Genomic DNA, 22,056 nt, shown 5'->3' on the forward strand with positions numbered 1-22,056 from the left:
TGCAGCCAGCTCAGGGCAGCAATCCTTTGCACTTTGCTGGAGGGAGATCCTGGCTCCCCAGACTTCTACACTAACAGGAATGAGCCATCTGGGAGACAGGAGATGACTCCAAACTGTTCTTTTCTGTTGGTGTGTGTGACTTTGCCAAGGAGGAGGTTCCTGTCACACTGGGTGCTACTATTGATGGCACTGATACAAAGCTTGTGTGCTCCATCATAAGCAGTTCTGGGCCTCTGAGGATGAGTGTGCTCATGTCTGGGGTGAGGAAGGCTCTTGCATTCCCAAACTTGCTCTCTGGTTGCTCTTTCCCCTGAATACCCAACTTAGCTAATTTTTCTGTTGTTTGTAAACTTTTCTGTTGTCTTCTATTGCCCTCAATTTATGAATGACCTTTCCTGCAGCCTGAATGCAGTTCTTGATACTGTGAGCAATATAAACTGTCTGAAATGATACCTCTCATCCTCCATCCATCTCAGTTTAGTTTTATAGGAGGATTGTGCATTATCACTTGGAGTTTGCTTTCAGAATTGAGGATGGTGATAACTAAATGCCTCTGGAGGACGTGGACTGCTTTAACCAGCTCAAGATATGAAAAAGAAACAAAACTTCATTTTTAATTTTATTTTTTTATTCATTGATGCCTTGTATAGAGCTCAGTGTCTTCTTCAACCTACATTTTCTAGGTTTGTAGGCAAAGATGCTCCTGTCAGCTGATTTTCCTGCCTCACATCTGGAAAAGCCAATTAGGGTCATTGCAGTAAAGGCAGCTGTGACTTCGTTTGAAGCTGCACTTTTGCAAACTCTGCTTTTACATGGCTTCCTCTGCACCTGGAATTGTTTCCCTCTCCATGAGATGACTTCTGATTGGGAACCTACAGGTGTGTTGCTGTTTTTTTCTTAGTAATCTCTGGCACTCCCTTAATTTTTAGACTGCACTTTAGTGGAAGGGCTGTTGAGATCCAGCTGCGTTGGCATCCACCAGTTCTACTCTGACTTGACTGCAAACAAATCTCTGTGTTAGATGAGGAAAGTCTTTAAAATAGGAAAGCAAATTCATGCAATGAATGATACAGATCTAGTTTTTGGAATAAAGTGACAAAAATTGGGTCATTTTTTTGACTGAAGTGGCACCTTTCTGTTTGTCCCTTGCTCTACTTAATTATGGTCCCAATTTCTTCAACAACGGGAGAGCAATGTGGATGCATTTGTTGGACACAACAGGTTTGTGTTGGAAATAAACTTTGTCATTTGTTGTTTAGGCACTGGACATTTGGGGACCAAGAACACACTCCTCAGGCCTCTGGTTGTGAGGCATCTGCTTCTCACAAGGGGTTTTTGGGATGCAAAACACTGATACTCTGGTGCTTGTCAGACGATGTCTATGTGAGAAACCCAATTGCTGAATCATGGAATCACAGAGTGGTTTGGATTGGAAAGGATCTTAAAGATCATCCAGTTCCAATCCCCTGCCATGGGCAGGGACACCTTCCACTATCCCAGGTTGCTCAGAGCTCCATTCAACCTGGCCTTGGACACTTCCAGGGATAGGGTGTCCACAGCCCCTCTGGGCAACCTGTGCCAGGGCCTCACCACCCTTATAATAAAGAATTTCTTCCTAATATCTGATCTAACCCCACCTTCCTTCAGTTTAAGGTAATTCTCCCTTGTCCTATCACTCCATACCCTTGCCCAAAGTCCTTCTCCAGCTCTCTTGGAGCCCCTTTAGGCACTGGAAGGGGCTCTAAGGACTCCCTGGAGCCTTCCCTTCTCCAGGCTGAACACCCCCAACTGTCTCAGGCTGTCTCCATAGGAATAGAGTTCCTATCCTTACTATCTCATTTAATTTTCAGGCTGATAATTATAGTTTAGGATTTCAATTTATTTTTCTTTTTTCTCCAATTTGATTAAGCTGCTCAACAGTTTGAAGTTGCAGGAGCAGCTGAAAGGGCAGGAGAGTGGGACTCGTAGAAGGGAAAGTCAACATAGATCATTGATGGTTCTTGTATCTCTGTAATTCTTTGTGATGATTACCACCATGTTACTGGGAAAGACTGACAAAGTGGCATCTGTCACTCCATGACCATGGGGCCATTTTGTTTGAAAATATAGGAAAAGAATAGGCTAAGTGTCTGGAAGCAGTGCCATGGGAGCAAGTGGTAGAGACTCTTTTATCTGCTCAGGAAGATCTCCTGGTGATGAATATCAAAGAAATGCATCTCCTGTGACTTCTGCATCCCTTGTGACACAGCATCTCTCTTGACAGCATCTCTCTTGACTTTTGGTAGCCTATTTGTGGAAGTCTTCAGAGAACATATTCTCCTACATGTTCTCCCATCTGTCTTTTTCCCAAACTCACTGGCCTTGGTGTGTGCTCAAGAATAGACTTGCTTTCTGCGTTATGTTGAGAAGGCAGTTAAGAATTTATTTTTTGACCTTCCTGTGTTTAGATGATGATATTTTTAGTATCTTATGTGATGGCTGTTCCTGAGTCAATTTGTAGTTTGGACTCTCTTTTCCCGTTTAGATGCAGAAGTGAGAACTTGATCAGAAGCTTAATCCCAAAGATATTTTGGGGTGTTCTGCCACCTGGACCAGGTTGTGGAAGAGCCCTTTTCGTGGTGCTTAATCACTGTTTTGCATTGTTTATAAAAGTCTTTTTTGGGACTGGGTGAACTGGGGATGTAGCATTTACCAGTTCATCCATTCCTGAAAATGTGCAGTCGCTTGGCTGTGCAGCCCCTGAATAAACATGCAAAAAGAGAGCCCAAAATATCACCCTACCCCCAAAAAAGTGTGAAATGGGAAGGAAGGGATTGTTTCTCCATGTAAACTTTTTTTACTTATTTTTTTTCAATTGCTTCCCCGTGATCAGATGTGCTTTTTATTCTGTTTGCCACTTACCCCAACTTAGGCTTGCAGGCAGATAACTGGAGATGGTCTTGTCTTTTCTAAACAAGGGATAACAGGCAAAACCATCTCAAATGATCTTAAAATTGTAAGATATGGAAAAAGCTCCCTCTAAAATGACATCTGTTCAGGATATGGTGCATCCCTTGACTGCAGCATAATTAGACCCTGCTCAGCTGTGTAACTTCTGACATGGATTGGCATCTGCTTTTCTGAAGGCTTAATGGTGCCTTTAATTATAAGTAGTCTAGGAATTGCCTAGAGAGACACAGGGTTCATTTAGCTCAAGAATCTCTCTTTTGGATGGTGACCACTAATAAGAGGCTCAAAAGAGGAGAAAGCAATGTCCTGATATGCAAATGAGGTGGTGATTTCCCCCTGGGTTTCTCCTGATGGTTAATCATTAAGTCTGGCTTCAGCGTGTCGTGTCACAACTTAGTTATGACAACTTTGGCTGGTCTTGTTATGAATTTCCCTGTGCCTTTGGATGTTGGAGTTCTTGGCCTCCAAAACCTGTGCTACAGGTCAATAACTCAAAAAAATTCAATAATCTCTTGAGTATTTCCTGACTTTTTTTTTTTTGGAGGGAGACTTCCTGTTTTTTCCTGGTATGTGGTAGGAAGCAGAGAGATTCTACACATCTTCTCTAAACTGTTCTTTGTTGAGTTCATTTCTGCTGTGTTTGGTGCCCATTTCCTTTCCAAATCAAACTCATTCCTTCAGTGTGTCTCCTTCCTTCTCCCCAGTCTCCATGGGGCAAGGAGCATTTTTGCTGCTCATCTCTCACCTCTTTGTGAGCTCCTTCTCTGTTAAAAGGAATAAGATCTAAATGACACTGCTCCACCAATTTGACCTTATAATTTTCATAAGAATTCGGAATAGTTTGGGTTGGAAGGAACCTAAAGATCATCCTGGTTCAACCTCCCTGATAACCTTCCACTAGACCTGGTTACTCCAAGCCCTGTCCAACCTTGTCTTGGACACTTCCAGGGATGGGGCAGCCACAGCTTCTCTGGGCAACCTGTGCCAGGGCCTCACCACCCTCTGGTGAGGTGGTGAATTTTATAAGAATCTATAATAATTATATTTTACCTTACAAATAACCTTGATATTATTCCATCTTCTTTGCTGTGCATCCCATTGCTTACCTGAAAGTATTAACCTGGGGCAGAGTTTCTTTTTGAGGTGCCGGTGGTGTCACCCAGTAGATAATTGAGCTAAATTTCCTGGATCATTTGCATAAGGGGAAAAAAATCAACTTACATCCTCAAGAAGGCAGTGAGTTAGCATTTTGAGGACTGTGAGCTGCTGTGAGGGTCTTGATGTGTTGTCCTCTTCTTTGCTCATCAGTTGATGTCCCCCATGACCACAGAATCACAGAATGGTTTGGGTTGGAAGGGACCTTCAAGACCGTCTCATTCCAACCCCCTTGCCATGGGCAGGGACACCTTCCACTAGACCAGGTTGCTCGTCCTGGATGGGCTCTGTTCATTTCCATGGTCAGGCTCAGGTGGTGATGACACCAGTCCCAAAGGACTTGAAGAAGTTCCAGGAGACCTGTGACCCCTTCCATGGTCAGTGGAGCTCCTTTGGGGAGGCTCCAGTCTCCCTGCCTTGGCTGTAGAGAAGCCAAACTGAATTCCAAGACAAAACACATCGGTTACGTGGGTGAGCTTGGCTTTGGAATGGCTTTTTCTCCCTTCCCTGTTCTCGAACACATTCAAGGAATTAGAATAGGATTCATGTTGGTGTTTACCCCTTTCAGATGTGCTTGCTCAGCAACCTGGCTGCTGTTCATACCTCTGCAAGCCTCTTCTTGCACATCCCAGTCCTTGAAATGATGACAAAGTATTTAATGACCTGTGTTCCCATTTTGCTGCCTGGACTCGGCAATATTTGGGATTCTGCTCGTGCTTGCTTCCTCCTAAACTGAAGAAGGGGATGGATAAAGGATGGTTGAGATTCCCAGTCGAAGCTCACCTGCCATGAGTGTGAGACCTGGAGTCTCTCTGAGCTTGTGCTTCACCCATGGAGCTGTTTTGACCTTTCACCTCTGCTATTTGTGATGTTTTTTTCCACATTAGAGAAAACTAAGTTGAAAATTTTCTGCCATTGGTAGCTCTAAAATCCAGCCAGCAGCATTAACTGCATTCAAAGTTATGACTTGGAGCAGGTTACCATCATTTTAAACCCTGTGTGTTCAAATCCTCTGCAGAAAGCATCCCCTTGGATCAATAATTCCCGATCCAGATCCTGGCTAAAAGATGCAACACCAACCACCAAGGTCACCTTTCCACTTTGGGACAAGCACAGTTACTTGGAGGATCCTCCTTGTTTCTTTGCTGCCTTTCACTTTGATCTGGGAGCACTTTTTTTCCCCTCAGCCTCCTGGCATCTTTGTGAGGAAGGGAGGTATTGAGAGGGAATAATTTACAGGACTTTGTGGCACAGTGCCATTTTGTTACAGTGTAATCACACTTGAAATATTCAATAGAACATCGTTCTGGAGTTAATGGGGGAGATTGTTGTTGGATTATGTCCCATGTGATTTTTCTTTGTGTGTGTGTAAAGTTTTCCTGCTGCAATGAGATAAATAAAGAATTATATCTACATTCTTAATAGCTGGTATCAGAAGTGAAGCGCTTCAACTAAAATAGTTCTAGATTTTTATTTTTCTCACATAAAACTGTTTTATTATCTTACATCCTTCCATTTTTTTCCCCCTCTTTCCGCAATCCTAAAATCAGGATACAAATTGTTTCCCTTTGCCCACACTCTGCATAAAGCATCTCTCTCCAGAAATAGCAGAATGATGTTACATTCCATTTGTTGTAGGAAGAAAAACAGCGATTTGGAGATGAACAGCAGAGCAAAAGTTCTTTGGGAAGACAGGAATTGCTTTTTCTCATTTCTTATTTTTTGGTGGTTGTTGTCAGATCTGCACCAGTTTGGCCTGGTGATGCTGTGCAGGTGCTGCAGCTGGTGGAGGAACAATGGAGAAAGGGTTGGAAGAGCATGGGCAGAGTATTTCTGCATTTTGAGATCTCCAGGGTTCATCTTTGATAGCAGGGCTGAAAGAAATGGAGGCAGTTTAGAGAACCATTTCAGGTGATTTTTGGTTTCAGCCTGGAAAAATATAAATGTCCTTCCATCCAGCCTAAGGGAAATAAAATCAATTCAAGGCAGCTTGAGTATCCCTTTTTCTCAGAGGTTTCCAGCAGATCGTAGGATCCCAGAATGGTTTGGGTTGGAAGGGACCTTAAAGTCCCTGAAGTTCCAACCCGTGCCATGGACAGGGACACCTTCTGCTAGACCAGGTTACTCAAAGCCTGGTCCAACCTGTTCTGTTTAAAAACCTGATGATATTCGAGGTTTTTTTGAGATTTGTGGACAGTTCCTGCTACTCTGTTACTCTTAAATTGGCAGGGTTTTCTTGTTCAATGTCTTGTTCCCTGTCCTAATTTCTAGGGAAGGAAGTATTCCTAATAGTCAAAGAAGGACACTGGAGCAGATAAAGTGTTATTGTATGATAATTCCTGCACTCCAAAGTTCCAGGGAACCTTTGATCAGTCCTCTGTGTGATTATCTTAATATCACCAAGGCTGATAATGTAAATGGAGATTTCAAGCTTGACCTGATTCATAAATAGGATAAGTTAAAATGATGAACGTGATTGAGTTATTTGCTGCAGCTGCTTCCAGGGCTGGATTGATTTGAATTTCTGCTGACAGGGCATTGAGACACTGGGAAGGACATCCCTGAGTTTATTAACAGAGTGCTGGGGTAGGAGGAGTGTTGGGAGATATGAAGGGTGGGCTGTCTGGGCTCTGAAGCCTTGAGCTGGTGGGAAGGTCTTCTGCAATAATTTAGTCTGGTTTTAGCAAAATAGTTAAATTAATATAATACCTGGAATTGAATGGTGTGTTCCTGGTACTTTCACTGTAGCTGGTGCATCTCAGTGTCTTGTTTCTTGCCTTGCCTAGTTCTTTGGGCTCCGGATTGTTGTTGGTTTGGAGTTTGGGCACTTAAACAAATACTGACTTATTGATAAAGAGTTTTATTTGGGTTGTTTGTATGTTCTGGCAAAAGTTTTGTTGGCAAAAGATTCCCTGGTCCACGTTGGGATTTTGTCTCAGCCACAGACATTGTGAAACACTCATCAGTGGAGTGCAGGGCCCAAGCTGGATCCTGCTGTGAAAATCTCTCTCCTGCAGTACCTCAGTTGCTTATCTGAACATCAGACTCAAATCACTTTTTCTTCTTTTCTCTCAACGTTTCACCTGTGTGTACCTTCCATCACAGTTCAAATTGGGCCTGAAAACTTTGACATCACAGAAATTCATGTCTGTGACCCTGTCTGGAGGATTTCTTGCCCCCTGGCTCTTGATGTTGATGAAGAAGGAGCATCTCAGCAGAGTCACTGTAGCATTTGCCAGTGAAGTCTCGAGGTAGACGTTGTTGAGAACCTCAGCTTTCTCCATGTCCCAAATAACCAGGTCTCCTCTTTCCTTCTGGAGAGGGCCCACATTTTCCTTAGTCTTCCTTTTATCACAGACATACCTATGGAAGCTTTTCTTGTTGTTCTCAATGTCCCTGATGTCCCTGGCCAGGGCTTTAGCTTTTCTCACCTGATCAATCTCTCTGTACTTCTCCCAGGCTGCTTCCACCCTCGCTGGGCTTCCTTTTGCTGTTTGAGTCTGTCCAGGAGCTCCTTGTCCATCCTCACAGGCCTCTTGGCAGTTTTTCCTGATGTCATCTTTGTTGGGATGCATCGCTCTTGAGTTTGGAGGAGGTGATCCTGGAATATCCACCTGGGGCCCCTCTTCCCTCCAGGGGTTTATCCCATGGCTCTACCAAGCAGATCCCTGAGGAGGCCAAAATCTGTTCTCCTAAATTCCAGGGAAGTGAGCTTGCTGTGCACTCACCTGGCTGCTTTAAAGATCTTGAACTCCACCATTTCATGGTCACTGAAGCCAAAGCTGCTCTTCAGCTTCACATTCCCCACCAGGGGAATAACCCAAACAGGGGCACCCAGAGGTGCCCCTCTGTGTTGGTGAGAACAAGGTTCCAGCACAGCCCCTCTATAACACAGTTCTGTGTCTTGACATTCGCCTCATCCAGGCCCATGTCCACAGAATTGTGATGTTTTTACTCTGTAGATCTTCGTCCCAACCCATACATCTCACCCACCAACTCTCCTCTACTTAACCTGCAAAGATTTAAGGCACTTAATGGCTGGAAGCTTTGGCAACATGAATTAAAAGCCCTTTATAAATCAGCATTTGTTGGTCTTCAGTGCACTGTGTAAAGGTAAAAAGAGACTGCATCTCCTCCTGCTGCTGCTTCCTGGCTCTGTCCTTGTGGTAAATCCTCCTTCTTGTGGTGTTTCCTCTGTAAATCCTGCAGGTTATAACAGTCTCCTAAATCTTGCAGTTTGCTAAAGAAAATATCTTCTATGTTTGCTTGTTTGTTAGTTTAAGAGAGTCATTTGTATTTGACCAGCTTTACAAAACTCTCTGGGTGTATATATAGAAATATATAGAGATATATTTCATTCTTAGCACAACTCCTTATATATATATTATTTTTTTTTTAATTCTAAAGAGCTGGGTAAACTTCCTCCACCTGTTGTGAAGTGATGCTTCATTTTTATCAGAGTCAAGATCTAAATGCACATCTAAAGGCAGTCACTGTTCTCATTCCTGCACTTCATCTGTGCAGCACCTGAGATCTGATTGTCTTTAACCTCTCCCACATCCCAGCAAACCTGGTGTCGACAAATGCAGCAACCCCATCTCAGCTGATGTGCATGGATTTGAAAAACTGAGGTTTTCCTGGTGCTTTAGCTTTGGCAAGGGGGTTTTAGTGCACCACATTTCTATGGGCATCTGAATTACAGCCCCATTTTTCATTTATTTGGGGTTTTTTTAATCTACATCTTTTTTTTTCTTTCTTTTTTTTCCCCGGCACTACTGCTTTTTATGGGCCTTTTAAAAAACCAAAAATAGTGCGTTTTTTCCTACTCAAAAATCAGTGTCTGGTGCTGGGAAGGCCTTTTACAAATGCAGTGCAGTGCTGCTGCAGGGAACAGCCTCCCATAGCAACCTCCAGCTTGAAAACTAAAATCACATCACCCCATATGACAGCTTTATTATTACATTGGCAGGTGAACCCTTGGAAGGGGTCTAGGTGGCAGTGGAAAAGTTCCTCTAGATTCTGTCTTTGGATGTTTTGGTTTTTTGAAATTTATTTTGTATTTTCTGGGGGCTTTTTATCACTTCGAGTTTTGCTTTTGTTCGTTTTTTTCCCTTCTTTTAAAATGTTTTTCTTCTTTAGAGAAAATAAGTTTTAGAAAAGTGAGAGACACCATTCTAGGGAAGGTAGGAGATCTCACATGATCATGGCCATCACTCCAGCAACTTCACAGAATAATAGGGTCACAGAATGGTTTGGGTTGGAAAGGACCTTCAAGATCATCCAGTTCCACCCCCTGCCATGGGCAGGGACACCTTCCACTAGCCCAGGTTGCTCCAAGTCCCATCCAACCAGGCCTTGAACATTCCAGGAATGGGGAGCCACATCTTCTCTGGGCAACCTGTGCCAGAGCCTCACCACCTTCACGGGGAAGGATTTCTTCCTAATTTGTAGTACATGTTTTATACTCAAGAACAAGGTGGAGTCCTTGCTGGAACACTGTGACAGCAGTGGATTTGGGCTCAGATTGTGCCTTTTTGGGATTTGTGTTTGCTGCACTGACACGTGCCATTCCTGTTGTCCAGCCCCTCTGCAGGCTCCTGTCACATCTCCCTTCTGACTTTGCTTCATCAAAACTTATGTTGATGAAGGGAGGACTCGAAGGTCCTGGAGAGCCAAGGGGAACTCCTGACAGCAGTTGTGGGACCAAACCTGGATATTCCAGATCCAGTCTGAGATAAGGCTGGTGATGGGAGTGTTTGTCTCTTGGCCTTTTTGTGGAGCTTGGCATTACTGACCTGATGGATTGGAAGGACTCTTCCTCCAAACCAGAAAACCAGGTTGGACGGGGCATCGAGCAACCTGATCTAGTGGGAGGTGTCCCTGCACGTGGCAGGGGGGTTGGAAGCAGATGATCTTGAAGGTCCCTTCCAACCCAAAGCATTCCATGGTTGTGTGATTCTGGGAGCACATGGACATGTGTGGCTCTCTCTGAGCTGGGGGCTGTTGGGGCTTCTCTGGCTGCAGGCTAAGAAACACAAAATGCCTCATGCTGTTGAAGATACCAACTTCTGTGATCTCCCTTGACCATGTTTCACTGGTGCAGAGATAGTCAAATGCACCCTTGTGAACCACCAGATCCATGGGAGGAGCAGCATCCCTCCTGCTTGCTGCCCGAGCTCTGGATTTCTCTTCCCAAGCTCTTTTGGGGAAGAAGAAAGCTCAGCAAATTATTTTTGGGTGGAGGAGAGGGGATGGTTTTCTGTGCTGGCTGGGAGCAAGGATCTGGCCAGGCTTAGACCCTGGGAAAGCTGCAGTGATAAAGAAAAGGGTTTGGAGTCCATGTGAGGAGTTACTTCACTTTATCTGTGATTCCTTCAAGAGCTTTTCAAGCTTTTCTAAAGGCTTTGTGAGTGTCTTCATCCTCTGTTCCTCTCCATCCCTCTGCACTTCATAGAGAAGCAAGAAATGACTCATTACACAACCTACAAGGGAACCTTAATGAATAAATGCATTTAAGGAAAAGAAGAAAAGAAAAAATAGGAGTTTTGTTTGGGGCAGGCTGGTGCTTTTGCTGTCTTGAACTCTGAAAGAATAAGTTGGGCTGCTTCTTTTTATTTGCTTTTCATTAATTGAGTCGCTTTAGTCCTGTTAAGACTAATAGGACTTTGTTGGGACTGGAGCTCTGGGTCTGTGGGTTGCTTTTTCTATTTTGGGTTTATTTGGGTTTAATTTGCCTGAAACATCAAGAGCAAAACTTGCAAATCTCCCAGGCTTCTTACTTTTCCATTTCCCTTCTTTCTCCTTCAAGCCTTGGAACTGGCAGCATCCCATGGGATGAGGAGCAGGTCAGTGCCCTGCAGTGCTTTTTGGGCATCCTTGGCACTGATCAGAGCACAGTGCTGTATTTTAAAGCACCTGTGGTGTTTTGGAAGTTGGTGGGATCCCCTTACCTTTCTTTCTTTGGCTTTTCTGCCAAATCCCTGGAACAAATGTATATATTTACCTTTCTTTGCTGCTGTGATGGAAGACACCTTGATGACGCTCCTCACTTTTTCTCCAGTAATAAAATAACCAGAGAGACCTGGAGTTTTCAAACTAGAGCTTGTGAATCCCCTTTCTTGTTTCTAAATGTTCTGTTCAGGTTGGGATCTCTCCGCTCGGGACTCCTGAACCGAACAGCATGACAGTGTCCATATACATACTTATAAATAAATAAATAAATAAATAAAATATATAAAAATAAAGATATATGTACATATATATAAAATATAATATATAAATATATATATATGTACATATATATTTATATAATTCAGGCATTGCATCAATTTAAAATATTTATCAGATATATAAAATTTATATAGTTGATTCAATGCATGAGTTTTGCAGTCCATGGGAGCAATAGGGGCAGTTGCCTGGGGCTTGTGGTGATAACTGGGATTGCACTTGGTTTTAGTTAATGGTGATGGAAGGTGTCCCTGCCCATGGCAGGGGGTTGGAACGAGACGATCTTTGAGGTCCCTTCCAACCTAAACCATTTACGATTCTAAAATTCTTCATGAATCTTCATTTTGAAGGTTCTCCTTGAACTCAAAAGCTCATTAGAGCTCTTCTTCTCCATGAGCTCCAGATCTGTTTTTTTTTTTTTGTTTGAATACAGGGAAGCAATGTTTTCAAAGGGAGGGAAGAGGGTGAGAAAGAAGTGTGGGTGCTCCTCTGAGACGGAGCCCATCCATTTTTGTCTCGTTATATCTCATTTTTACTTAATGCTGTTACATTATTTCAGCTGTGCTTGGTTTCAGATTCGCTGCAGAGATGAAGTTGCTATAACAACATGATGATTCATAGAAGGCTCAATGCAACAATCTGCTGCATTTTATTTTCCTATCATGACGACTTGGATGTTTTTGGTGGGGATTTCTGTCTATTTTCAGGCAGACCCTCCCGTGAGCTCCCTGCAGTGATTTGCTTTGGATTGCCTGGACTCCAGGTAGTGATACCTGCGCTTGTGTAACAGACTCAGACATCTCAAAGCATTTCCCGAAGGTCAGTGCTGCTGTGCCAGATTGAGGCACAGAGATGTGGGAACAGCCCAAACACCTTCAGTGTGTCAGGTGTGCAAACACAGCATCTGTGTCTCTGCTTGGGTGGTTCTCCATCTCCTTCTTGCAGTGATAGAGCTGCTAAACTGATGAACTTCTGAGAGGCTCCTGATCCTTGTTTAAAAAGAGAAGCACAAGTTAAGAGCTGATTCATTTCTCCTGGAAACATATTGTCAAGTTTTATTTTGCCACCTAAAGGTCCTCTAAAATCACCGGGGAGTTCTGAGGGAGATCCAAAATCATTAGTAGAATCATGGAATGGTTTGGGTGGGAAGGAATGCTAAAGATCATCCAGTTCCAACCCTCTTCCATGAGCAGGAACACCTTCCACTATCCCAGGTTGCTCCAAACCTCATCCAACCTGGCCTTGGACACTTCCGGGGATGGGGCAGCCACAGCTTCTCTGAGAAACCTGTGCCAGGGCCTCCCCACCCTCACAGGGAAAAATTTCTTCCTAATACCTAATCCAAATCTCTCCTCCTTTAGTTTAAAGCCGTTCTGCCTTGTCCTGTCATTCCAGGCCCTTGTGCAAAGTCCCTCTCCAGCTCTCTTGGAGCCCCTTTAGGCCCTGGAAGGGGCTTTGAGGTCTTCCTAGTGCCTTCTTTTCTCCAGGCTGAACCCCTCCAACTCTCTCATCCTGTCTTCATAGCAGAGGTGCTCCAGAAGATTTGATTAATAAATCTGTTTCTTTTTTTAGTTTTTTTTTTATTTTAATTGCAGTCTGCAATAACATGAATGTTTTATTTAGGTCTTTTAATAGAAAAAAAGAAAAAGCCTGGAATTAGGGATGATTGATTTTTCTGTGGAAGATGGCAAATTATACAGAAATATCTACTTCCTGGCAATTTCAAGCTGCTTCTCCTTTGCAAAGAGCAGTCGTGATGGGAAACGTTTCAAGGTACCTCCAGACACTTTGTCAGCTTCTCAGTTCAAAATTGAAACTTGAGCAACAGAAATAAATACCTTCAGGATCTTCAAGCCTTGTGCCAAGAGGCTTTCTCATTTTCTCTCTCCTCTCTCCTTTCTACCTCAATGGTGAGAGTTTCAGATAACACAAAAAATCATAAAATCATAGAATGCTTTGGATTGGAAGGCACTTTAAAGATCATCTCATTCCAACTCCCTTCCATGGGTAGGAACACCTTCCACTAGACCAGGTTGCTCAGAGCCCTATCCAATATGGCCTTGGAAAATTCCAGAAATGAGGAATCCACAACCTCTCTGAGCTCCTGTTCCAGTCTCCCACTATCCTTATAGTAAAGAATTTCTTCCTAAAATCTGATCTAAACCTCCCCTCCTTCATTTAGTCCTTTCCTGCTTCACTTATATCTGTAAATGGAATAATGTGCCTAGACAACTTTCTTGGAGTTTGGGGTTTTTCCAGTCCTAAAGATTAGATTTTTTTTTTTAAATGAAGTGCTTTGTTTTCTTGCTAACAAATAGGGGATTAATTGATTTATTTTACATTATTATTATTATTTTTCATTTTTTTCATGTAGCAGGGCTTGATGCCTTTTGGAAAAGTGCTGTTCCTCTTTGCACAGTCCCATGCTGATCACAAAATCATCTAGAGATGACAACATGCTTTTGCCCAGCCTGCCTGTTGAGCTGGTGTCCCTTTTTCTTGCTTAACAACTGGGATGCAGTTGATCCTGTATAAAAAAAATCTGGGCTTTCTGTCCTGCCTAATTGTGTTAAGTTGCATTTGCATCCTAAAGAGGGTGACTGGGAGAGGATGTTGAAGCCTTATATGCATTTTTAAATTCATAAATGCCATCAGTGGAGTCTAAAACATCAGATAACCAACTCTAAAGGCCTTGCTGAAATGCACTGATGTCTTTATGCCCTGGGGAGTTGTCTTCCCCTGCACTGGATCTCCGGATTGCTGTCAGCTCTGTGAGGGATAAGCAGCCCCCACAACTGTGCAAACAGCTGTGGGGGCTGTGATATCTGTGCACCATCAAGTGAATGGGGCAGTTTTTCGTGGCATCACCTTCTGTCATTGTTCCTATGGCAGGAGTTTTGTTACAAGAAGCTGTTTTCAGATTTCTCTTCCTCCATCAGAGGACCCATCTTTCCCCGGTGCCTCTGAGAATGTGCCTTACCATTCCCCTCTCCACTTTTTCAGTGTTTTAATATTTGGGAACCACAATAAAAATGCAACAGAAGTGGAGGCAATGGAAAATATATTCCAGTGTGTTCCAAAAATTTCAGACGTGTGAAGGAGGCCAGTCAGCACAGTGTGTGAGATACTGCAGGCATCACTAAGGGTTGTTGCTTTCACTTTGTTCCTGGGCATAGTTTTTATTCCTTGTCCACGTTGATCATCCCACCCTTATCCCACACAGCCTCTTCCATGCAGCAAGGCGCAGAATTCTCCTCCCATGATCTCCTCTGCACGTGGGATGAGGACCTTCATGTTTGGCTTGGTGGCTTCTTGAAGGAAAACCTCCTTTGGTTCATCACAGCTGGGACAGTCCTGCAATTCTGGCTTCTGGCTCTTGGTTGTGCTGCTTCTTGTCTTGGCTGTGTTTTCCCAGAGCTGTGCCAGGGGTGGTTGGTGTGATACCAGTGGCTTGGGACAGAAGATGGTGTCTCACCCAACTACTTGGGTGCATGTGGGGAGAAGATAATTCTCCCTCTGAGTTGTGCAATTCCTGTTTCCTTCTGTAGGAAATCTGGTAAAATTGAGGGACAGGGAGGGAATAAAATGGAAATTGTCTCCATATTTCAAGAGAAAGAGCTCCTCTGTGGTGGTTGTTTTGGCAGCAGTTTGCATCTCAATTTGAACCCCAAAACAGCCATGAAGTGCAGGCAGCTGTGCTTGCTGTCCCAGAAGGTGTCTGAGAGGGTGTCAGTGTTCTTGCTGTGGTCCTGGTAGTGTGATGAGCCATGAAGAAACTGTCACCCCTATCCATGATGGAGATAATTTGAAAAAAATTATCAGTTGGGGCTTGCAGCAAGACCTTGGGAATGACTTGGCTTGTTGTATTGGTGCTTCACTGTTAACCAGGGTTTTCGTAGTGACTTCAGGGCTGTGGGTCAGTGTCTGTCTCAATGCTCCCTCTTTTGGAATTGCTCATCTCAGCTGGACTTGCAGAATCCTAAGTCCAGGCATAGCTCAGATATCAGGGTTTTGCTCTGGTCTGGTAGTGCGGGGTTACATCTTTGCCCAAAACTTCTCTGTAGGTGAGTAGTTGATGTGCATCAAGGGTGGAGACGCTTCCACAGATGGTTCAGATGGAGGGACATTAAGTTGATCACAGGGCTGGAGAACCTCTGCTCTGGAGAGAGGCTGAGAGACTTGGGGCTGTCCAACCTGGAAACTAGAAGGCTCCAGGGAGACTTTAGAGCCCCTTCCAGCACCTAAAGGGGCTCCAAGAGAGCTGGAGAGGGACTTTGGACAAAAGCATGTAGTGACAGGACAAGGAGAATGGCTTCAAACAGACAGAGAGCAGGCTTAGACTAGATATCAGGAAGAAATTCTTCACTGTGAGAGTGGTGAGGCCCTGGCACAGGTTGCTCAGAGAAGTTGTGGATTTCCCATCCCTGGAAGTGTTCAAGGCCAAGTTGGATGGGACCCTGAGCGACCTTGTCTAGTGGAAAGTGTCCCTGTCCGTGGCAGGGGGATGGAATGAGATGGTCTTTAAGGTCCCTTCCAACCTAAACCATTCTATGATTCTTTGGTTCTCAGAAGCTCTTTCTGCCTTGTGACAAGTCACAGTGGTGTAGTCCCCACACTCTGTGTGTGCTGCCACCTGTTCCTTGAGGTTTTTACAGGAGCTGAATCAATTTTCTCCTGGCTTCTATTTTCATTTCTTCTGTGTCAGGGTGATGGCAAAGCCGCAACATGCATGAGCCCTTCAGCAATGTTTTCTGAGGGAAAAAACTCATGGTTGCCTTTTCCTGCTCCAAAATATCGGGCAACTAGTATTCTTCTATTCCTCTCCCACCCGTTTGTGTTGGGGGATGAATGTCACCCCTGCAAGTGGAGGGAACTGCTCTAGAAGCGGCCTTGTGGCTGGTCTGCTGGAGCAGACATGGTGGTGGAGCTGGAACCCTGCTCTGAAGTCTGGTAGCAGCTGTAAGTGCAGCTTCCCATCAGCTCCTTCAGCTGTCGGAGTCTCTTGACGTGACGCGGGGAAGTTTCTGCCTGAGGGATTTCAGGGAGTGAGGCGAGGGCGGGTGTGCATTTTAATTTTAGTTCTGCCTGACGGAAGATGCTCACAGCCCATCGTATTAATTTCAAAACTCCTCAGTATTGTGCTTGTTTTGCTGGGATAACACGCTGGGTTGACTGGGGAATAAGCAGGCAAAGCAGGAATTTGGGGAACAGTAAAACCAACCACGCAGACAGAAGTTAGTCTGTACAGCCTGTTGGTAACCCGCGTATTCCTTGACCCTGTTCCTACCCTTGGAAAAAGGTTCTGACCCTGAAGGATCTTTGCATCCTTTTGGATTGTAGTTACTGGATTGGAAAAACTCCAGTTGTCCAGCTCTAGCTCAGCCATCTTCCACTGGTCCCATCTGCTCATTCATCCTCCAGGAGAAACGGAGCCGTTGTCCTGCCAGCAGGAACTGTCGGAAGCTATTTTCATGTCTGGTGCCTGGGCATGACATGGGGGAAGGCATGGAGAATTCCCAGAAAGGCAGTTGAGTAATGGAAGGTGATGGGTCCAGATGGAGCAGAGGCATCTTCACAAAAAGGCTGCTCTTCCCCCTCTTCAGTGTCTTTGCAGCTGAGCTCTGACAGCGTTAAAACTTCAGTTGGTCCCTGCAGTGTTTGTAGGACCAGGCTTAAGGATCTGAGGTGGCTCAGCAGCGAGGATGGGAACGTTGGAGTGAGGAAGCCTGGATTGATTTCTCCATATCAAAAAGATTGTTATAACAGAGATGTAAGGGGAGTGTTTTTGTTGATTTGTCTTGGTACTGTCCCATTTTCCACCCCAGAGGCTCCTTAGGTTTTGGGGACATGATGTACATTGTGGCTGTGATGCAGCTTGGGGACACTCCTGGAGAACCCACCAGGCAAATTCCTGTACAGAGCAGCTGTGTTGGACATTGTGCGAGATACAATCTCTGCCTCCACCTCATGAACTGTGTTGTTGCTATTTTTATTCTTTTTTTAATAAATATTGTGTTTGTGTGCTTGGATGACATTTTCCATTCAAAAAGGTAGGGGAGGAATGAACGTGTCACCCACACCCAAGGTGCTGGGCACATAACTCAGGAGAATTACTCATAAACCTGCAAACCTCGTTATCCAGCTATGAAGGATTTCTGCCACCAATTTCCTGAGTCTGGCCACAATCCTGAAATTAATCTCACCTAAACAGGAGCATTTCCTCTCTCAGTGCAGGCAGAAATAGTTTCATTTCAGACAAAGAAGAAAAAGGGAAAAAAAATAGGGGTTGAATCCCTTGTGGCTTTGTTGGCCTTGTTTGAGCTGCTCTTCCTCCTGCCTTTTAAAGCTTCAGTGTGAGGTTCTCCCAGCCTCTCTGCCTTTCTTGGAAAATCTTAACATGTTTCTATCATCTCCAGCACCAAAATACCTTCTCCCAGTCCTTGGCCATTCCCATGAACGGCTGACCTTGCCCTTGGGCACACTCATCATGGATGCTTTTCACCACTTTTGCTTCCCAGATGGATCTCCCCTCTCCAAGTCTGGTGTTTTGCTCTGCTGGGGAAAACACAGCTGCCCTGGGGTTTGTTTTGCACATGCAAGTGTAGGTGGAGCAGATTGGAGAAGACTCAAAGCACCTGGGTGACTGCTGAGCTGGGGAGGGTGAGGGGGTTTCCCCATTGTAAACATCTCAGGGGGGGGGGGAGAGATCACCCCTTTTGGGTAGCAGATGGGATCTGGAATTACTGGTATTTGGATCTTGTTGCTTGGGAGAACTCTCTTCAGGCTCCCTTAAGTTCATGCTGCTCTATTTCTTTCTCCTGATGGAGAGTCTCCCAGGTTTTAGCTCTTCCTAGCAAAATCCTGCAGTAAACAGAGATAGCGAGCGTGGGATGGTTGAAATCAGACCTAAATGCACCTTTTACATGCTCTTCATCATACTCTTCCTAAATTTCTTTTCCTGGAGGAGAGGCTGGCAGCTGAAGTCACAAATTCCCAGCCCTCAGCCCCTGCTGCTTGTTTTCCTTCCTAAAGAAAGGGGGCGAAGGAAAGGGGTCTTTGGGATGCCCAGCAGAGGAAACATCCTTACAGCAAAGAGCAATGATGGTGTGGCTCAACAAGAAGCTGGAACAAGGATGTCCTAGGCAATACAAGGGAAGTGGCAGGCTGAACACAGAACCATAAAATCATGGAATCATAGAATGCTGAGGGTGTGGAATGGGCCTTAAAAATCATCTGGTCCCAACGTTGCCTTGTCCTGCCCATGTCGGTCACTTTTCCCAAGTAGCAAGTGACAGGACAAGAGGAAATGGCCTCAAGTTGCACCAGGGATGTTTAGATTGGATATTAGGAAGAATTTCTTGCTGGATAGGGTTGTCAAGCTTTGGAACAGGCTGCCCAGGGCAGTGCTGAGTCACCATTCCTGGAGGTATTTAAAAGATGTGTGGACGTGTCACCTGGGGACATGGTTTAGTGGTGGCCTTGGCAGTGCTGGGTTAATGGTTGGACTCATTGACCTTAGAGGTCTTTTCCAACCTGAAATGATTCTCTGATTCTAATAAACAGGGAGCATTTCTTCTGTCAGCTGCCAGCTATGGCTGGTGGCTTTTAAAAAGTTTGTGTTTTCCCTGTTAGGTGAGTTTTACCTTGCCAAGAGGACATGAGAGGGCTGCTGGGCATGTTCCAAGTGTAGGATGCTGAAGGATGAGGTGGATTTACCACTCATCTGCTAATGAACACTATGGCAAACAAGAGGGGATGGAGTGGGAGGACTGAGCTGAGTTGGCCGATGGTGATTTTCATAGGTTAAATTGGCGGGTCGTTGGGAATTACATCCTCCAGCTGCAACAACTCAATAAAATCGATGCTTACAAAACCCCTCACACAATTTGATCCAAATCCTGATTAAACCTCTAGGCTGGTTCTCCCCAACCTGCTCAGTTACACAGATATTTTTTGTTGTACCTTTTGATGTTTCTCACATCCAGCACCAAGAAGCTGCTTCTCCAGGAGAGGAAATTCAGCTGCCGCTGCGTGTAATTGGCTTGGTGTGTTTGCAGAGAGGTCACTCAAGGCTGGGATTGCTGCTCTGGGCAGATATAAATCAGTGCTGCAATTTTATCTCTGAATTTTTCTGCCTGGGGAAATTGCATCTTGGGTTTTTTTACTGACTTTTCTGTATGGAGAATGGAGTTAGTATGTAGTGTTTATATAGGAAGTGTTTATTAATGGAATAGGATTTTAAAAATATTCAGCACAGAGCAGTATAGGATCTAAATACAGTGTGTGAAGGGCTTCCTCTCTGGTGTTAATTGAACAAAGTAAGTAGGTGTATTAATTAAAAGACCTTTTGTGAGCTCTTGAGAGCTGCCTGGTGCTCATCTAGTGCAGGACCTACCTCCCAGCATTGCTTTTTCCTTGTAGAATTGGGTGCTTTTGTAGCCAAGAGGTGTTGTTCCTGGAATAAAAGCTAAATTTGGAAGTTCTTGGAAGGTAGGGTTGTGTGTGTGTGTTTGATGGCCAGAATGAGAGAGAAGCAACCAGCCAAGACCTTGATTCAGCAGGACTCTCTCTTCTCTCAAGTTTGACAGACACTGAAATGCTTAACTGGATTGTGGCCAGAATGTTCCTCCCATGGCAGGTGTGGGATCTTAAAGAAGGCTGGACACTTAAGCAAGTGATTCCCCTTTTCCATTGAAGGTTTTAGTTCATTATTTGTTATTTTTTCAGACATCTTGCAGCCAATTATAACCCTCCTACTTTTGCACCTCTGCTAATCTGGAAATATTAAAAACTCTTAGCAGTTTTAGATGTTTATTTCTAATTTCTTTTAAAAAGAAGATGCTGTTCCCATACTCAGCAGTGATGTTTTGAGGAACCAACACTTGGTTTTGTACCTGTTCTGACAGCCCAGCTCAGAGGCTGCAGGTTGTGTCTGGACACCAGAGCTCGTGGTGCTGATGGTGTCCGTGTCCTTAACCTTGTCAGTCAAATAGTTTTCTTCCCAGTACTAATCAGTTGTTTTGCTTTTCCTTCCAGATTAAAAGGAAGTCTAAGACCAGGGGAGCAGGACTAAGGAAGCAGTTGGTAAGAGCATCTCTTCAGGTGAGGGTCCCCTGCACGTGGAATGATGGGGCTCAGGCAGATGCAAATAAAATTTTGCCCTTGAGAAATGGTTTTTTTTTCCCCCCTGGATCTCATTTATAGGAGTTTCCCTCACTTTTGGACTGAGCTGTGAAAAGTGAGAGCTGGTTTATGAAATTCTGATGGTGAGGCTGGGGAAGGAGTCCCTGGGTGTCGTTATCTTCTCTCACATGGAGAAGAACCTTCTCCAAGAGCTGTCTCAGAGCTTTGGCTGTATTTTCGTGTTCTCCCTGCCTTCTCATTGTGGTGGTCCTTTGATGATTTCACGTCTTTGATTTCTAGAGTTTGTTATGTACAGAAAAAAATTAAATGCAGGGAATGGCCAACACATGAGTGTTTAAAGATCCCGTGCAGAATTAGAGTCAAAGAAGAGTCCGGGTTGGAAGGGACCTTTGAAGGTCATCAAGTCCAACTGTCATGCCATGGGCAGGGATACCTTCCACTGGATCAGGTGGCTCAGAGACCCATCCAGCCTGGCCTTGAATGTTTCCAGAGATGGGGCATTTACCACCTCCCTGGGCAATCTGTGCTGGTGTTTTGCCACATCCATCACAAAAGATTTCTTCCTTCTCTGTAGTCTGAACCTCTACCCTCTTTCAGTTCAAAACCATTATGCCTTGTCCTGTTGCTGCAGGCCCTGCTAAAAAGTCTGTCCCCTATTCCCTGAAATTACTGAAAACCATGTTGTTCTGTGGGTCTTCAGGTTTAACTTCATGTTCCTCATCTTGGAAGCTCCTGCCAGGGTGGTAAAGCCTTGCTGGTCTCCTGTGCAGTGTGACAGGCAGGGAGGGGGGCTGCTCTTGTGCCACACTGGTGGGATGTGCTTGTGTCCCTTGGATGTTCACTGGTCCACTCCCAAGGATATGGCTTTTTGCTCCAGCAGCACATTCAGGAGTGGCAAAAGAGCCAAAGCCAAGCTCCTTTGGCTTTTTCTGATACTATTCTTTCCCTCCCGTCTGTTTTAGCTCCCCTTGGAGGTGTAGGGAGCTACTGCAGAGTACAGGACTCCTCCCTGGTGTCCCTTGAGGCAGCAGCTCTGATTCCTCACCTGCAAGGCTCGCGTCTGGGGAGAGAGCAGTGCTTTGTGTAATTCTCATTTCCCTGTGGCGGCACCGGTGCTGAATCAGTGTGACAAGTGTCCCTTTTGATGCAGGTGATGTTTCCCTAAGTTCTGGTGCTCATTGCCCCTGGATCTCCTTGCAGCAGTAACTGCAAGTGTTACTGCTGTCCTGAATAGTCCCCCAGTACCACATTTGGCTTGAGAGAGAACATAAATCATCCTCCTACAAGGGTCTGGGCTGAAAACCAGAGTGTTTGCCTTTCAGTCTGAGCTACTCGTGCCTTAAAACAAACCTTGCTGAAGGCATCTTTTCTCAGCTTTACAGCTTTCCCTTTCCATATCTTGCTTTGATGTGCACTTTCTTCTGTGTGGCACAAAGGACTGGCTACATGGGAAGAAGGCCAAGAAGGCCAGTGATATCGTGGGTTGTATCAAAAATAGCATGGCCAGCAGAACCAGGGAAGTGATTCTCCCTCTGTACTCCTCACTGGTGAGGCTGCCCCACAAATCCTGTGTCCAGTTCT

At 44.7% G+C, this 22,056-nt stretch overlaps 1 protein-coding gene across 3 annotated transcripts in view; it reads left to right on the forward strand.

The window, feature by feature from the left end:
• Nucleotides 1-22,056, forward strand: part of TSNARE1 (t-SNARE domain containing 1) — a 477,763-nt gene that overhangs the window by 26,084 nt on the left and 429,623 nt on the right. For 2 of the 3 annotated variants that reach the window (XM_027698547.1, XM_027698550.1), the window contains exon 3: nucleotides 20,368-20,415. The exons of the other annotated variant lie outside the window; for it this stretch is intronic. The gene's annotated coding sequence lies outside the window, so the exon portion shown is untranslated. The remainder of the gene's footprint in view (nucleotides 1-20,367; nucleotides 20,416-22,056) is intronic. 3 annotated transcript variants of the gene reach the window in all.

The sequence above is a fragment of the Neopelma chrysocephalum genome, unplaced genomic scaffold (genome assembly GCF_003984885.1).
Source record: "Neopelma chrysocephalum unplaced genomic scaffold, ASM398488v2 Primary Assembly neopelma1_129, whole genome shotgun sequence".
Classification (NCBI taxonomy): domain Eukaryota; kingdom Metazoa; phylum Chordata; class Aves; order Passeriformes; family Pipridae; genus Neopelma; species Neopelma chrysocephalum.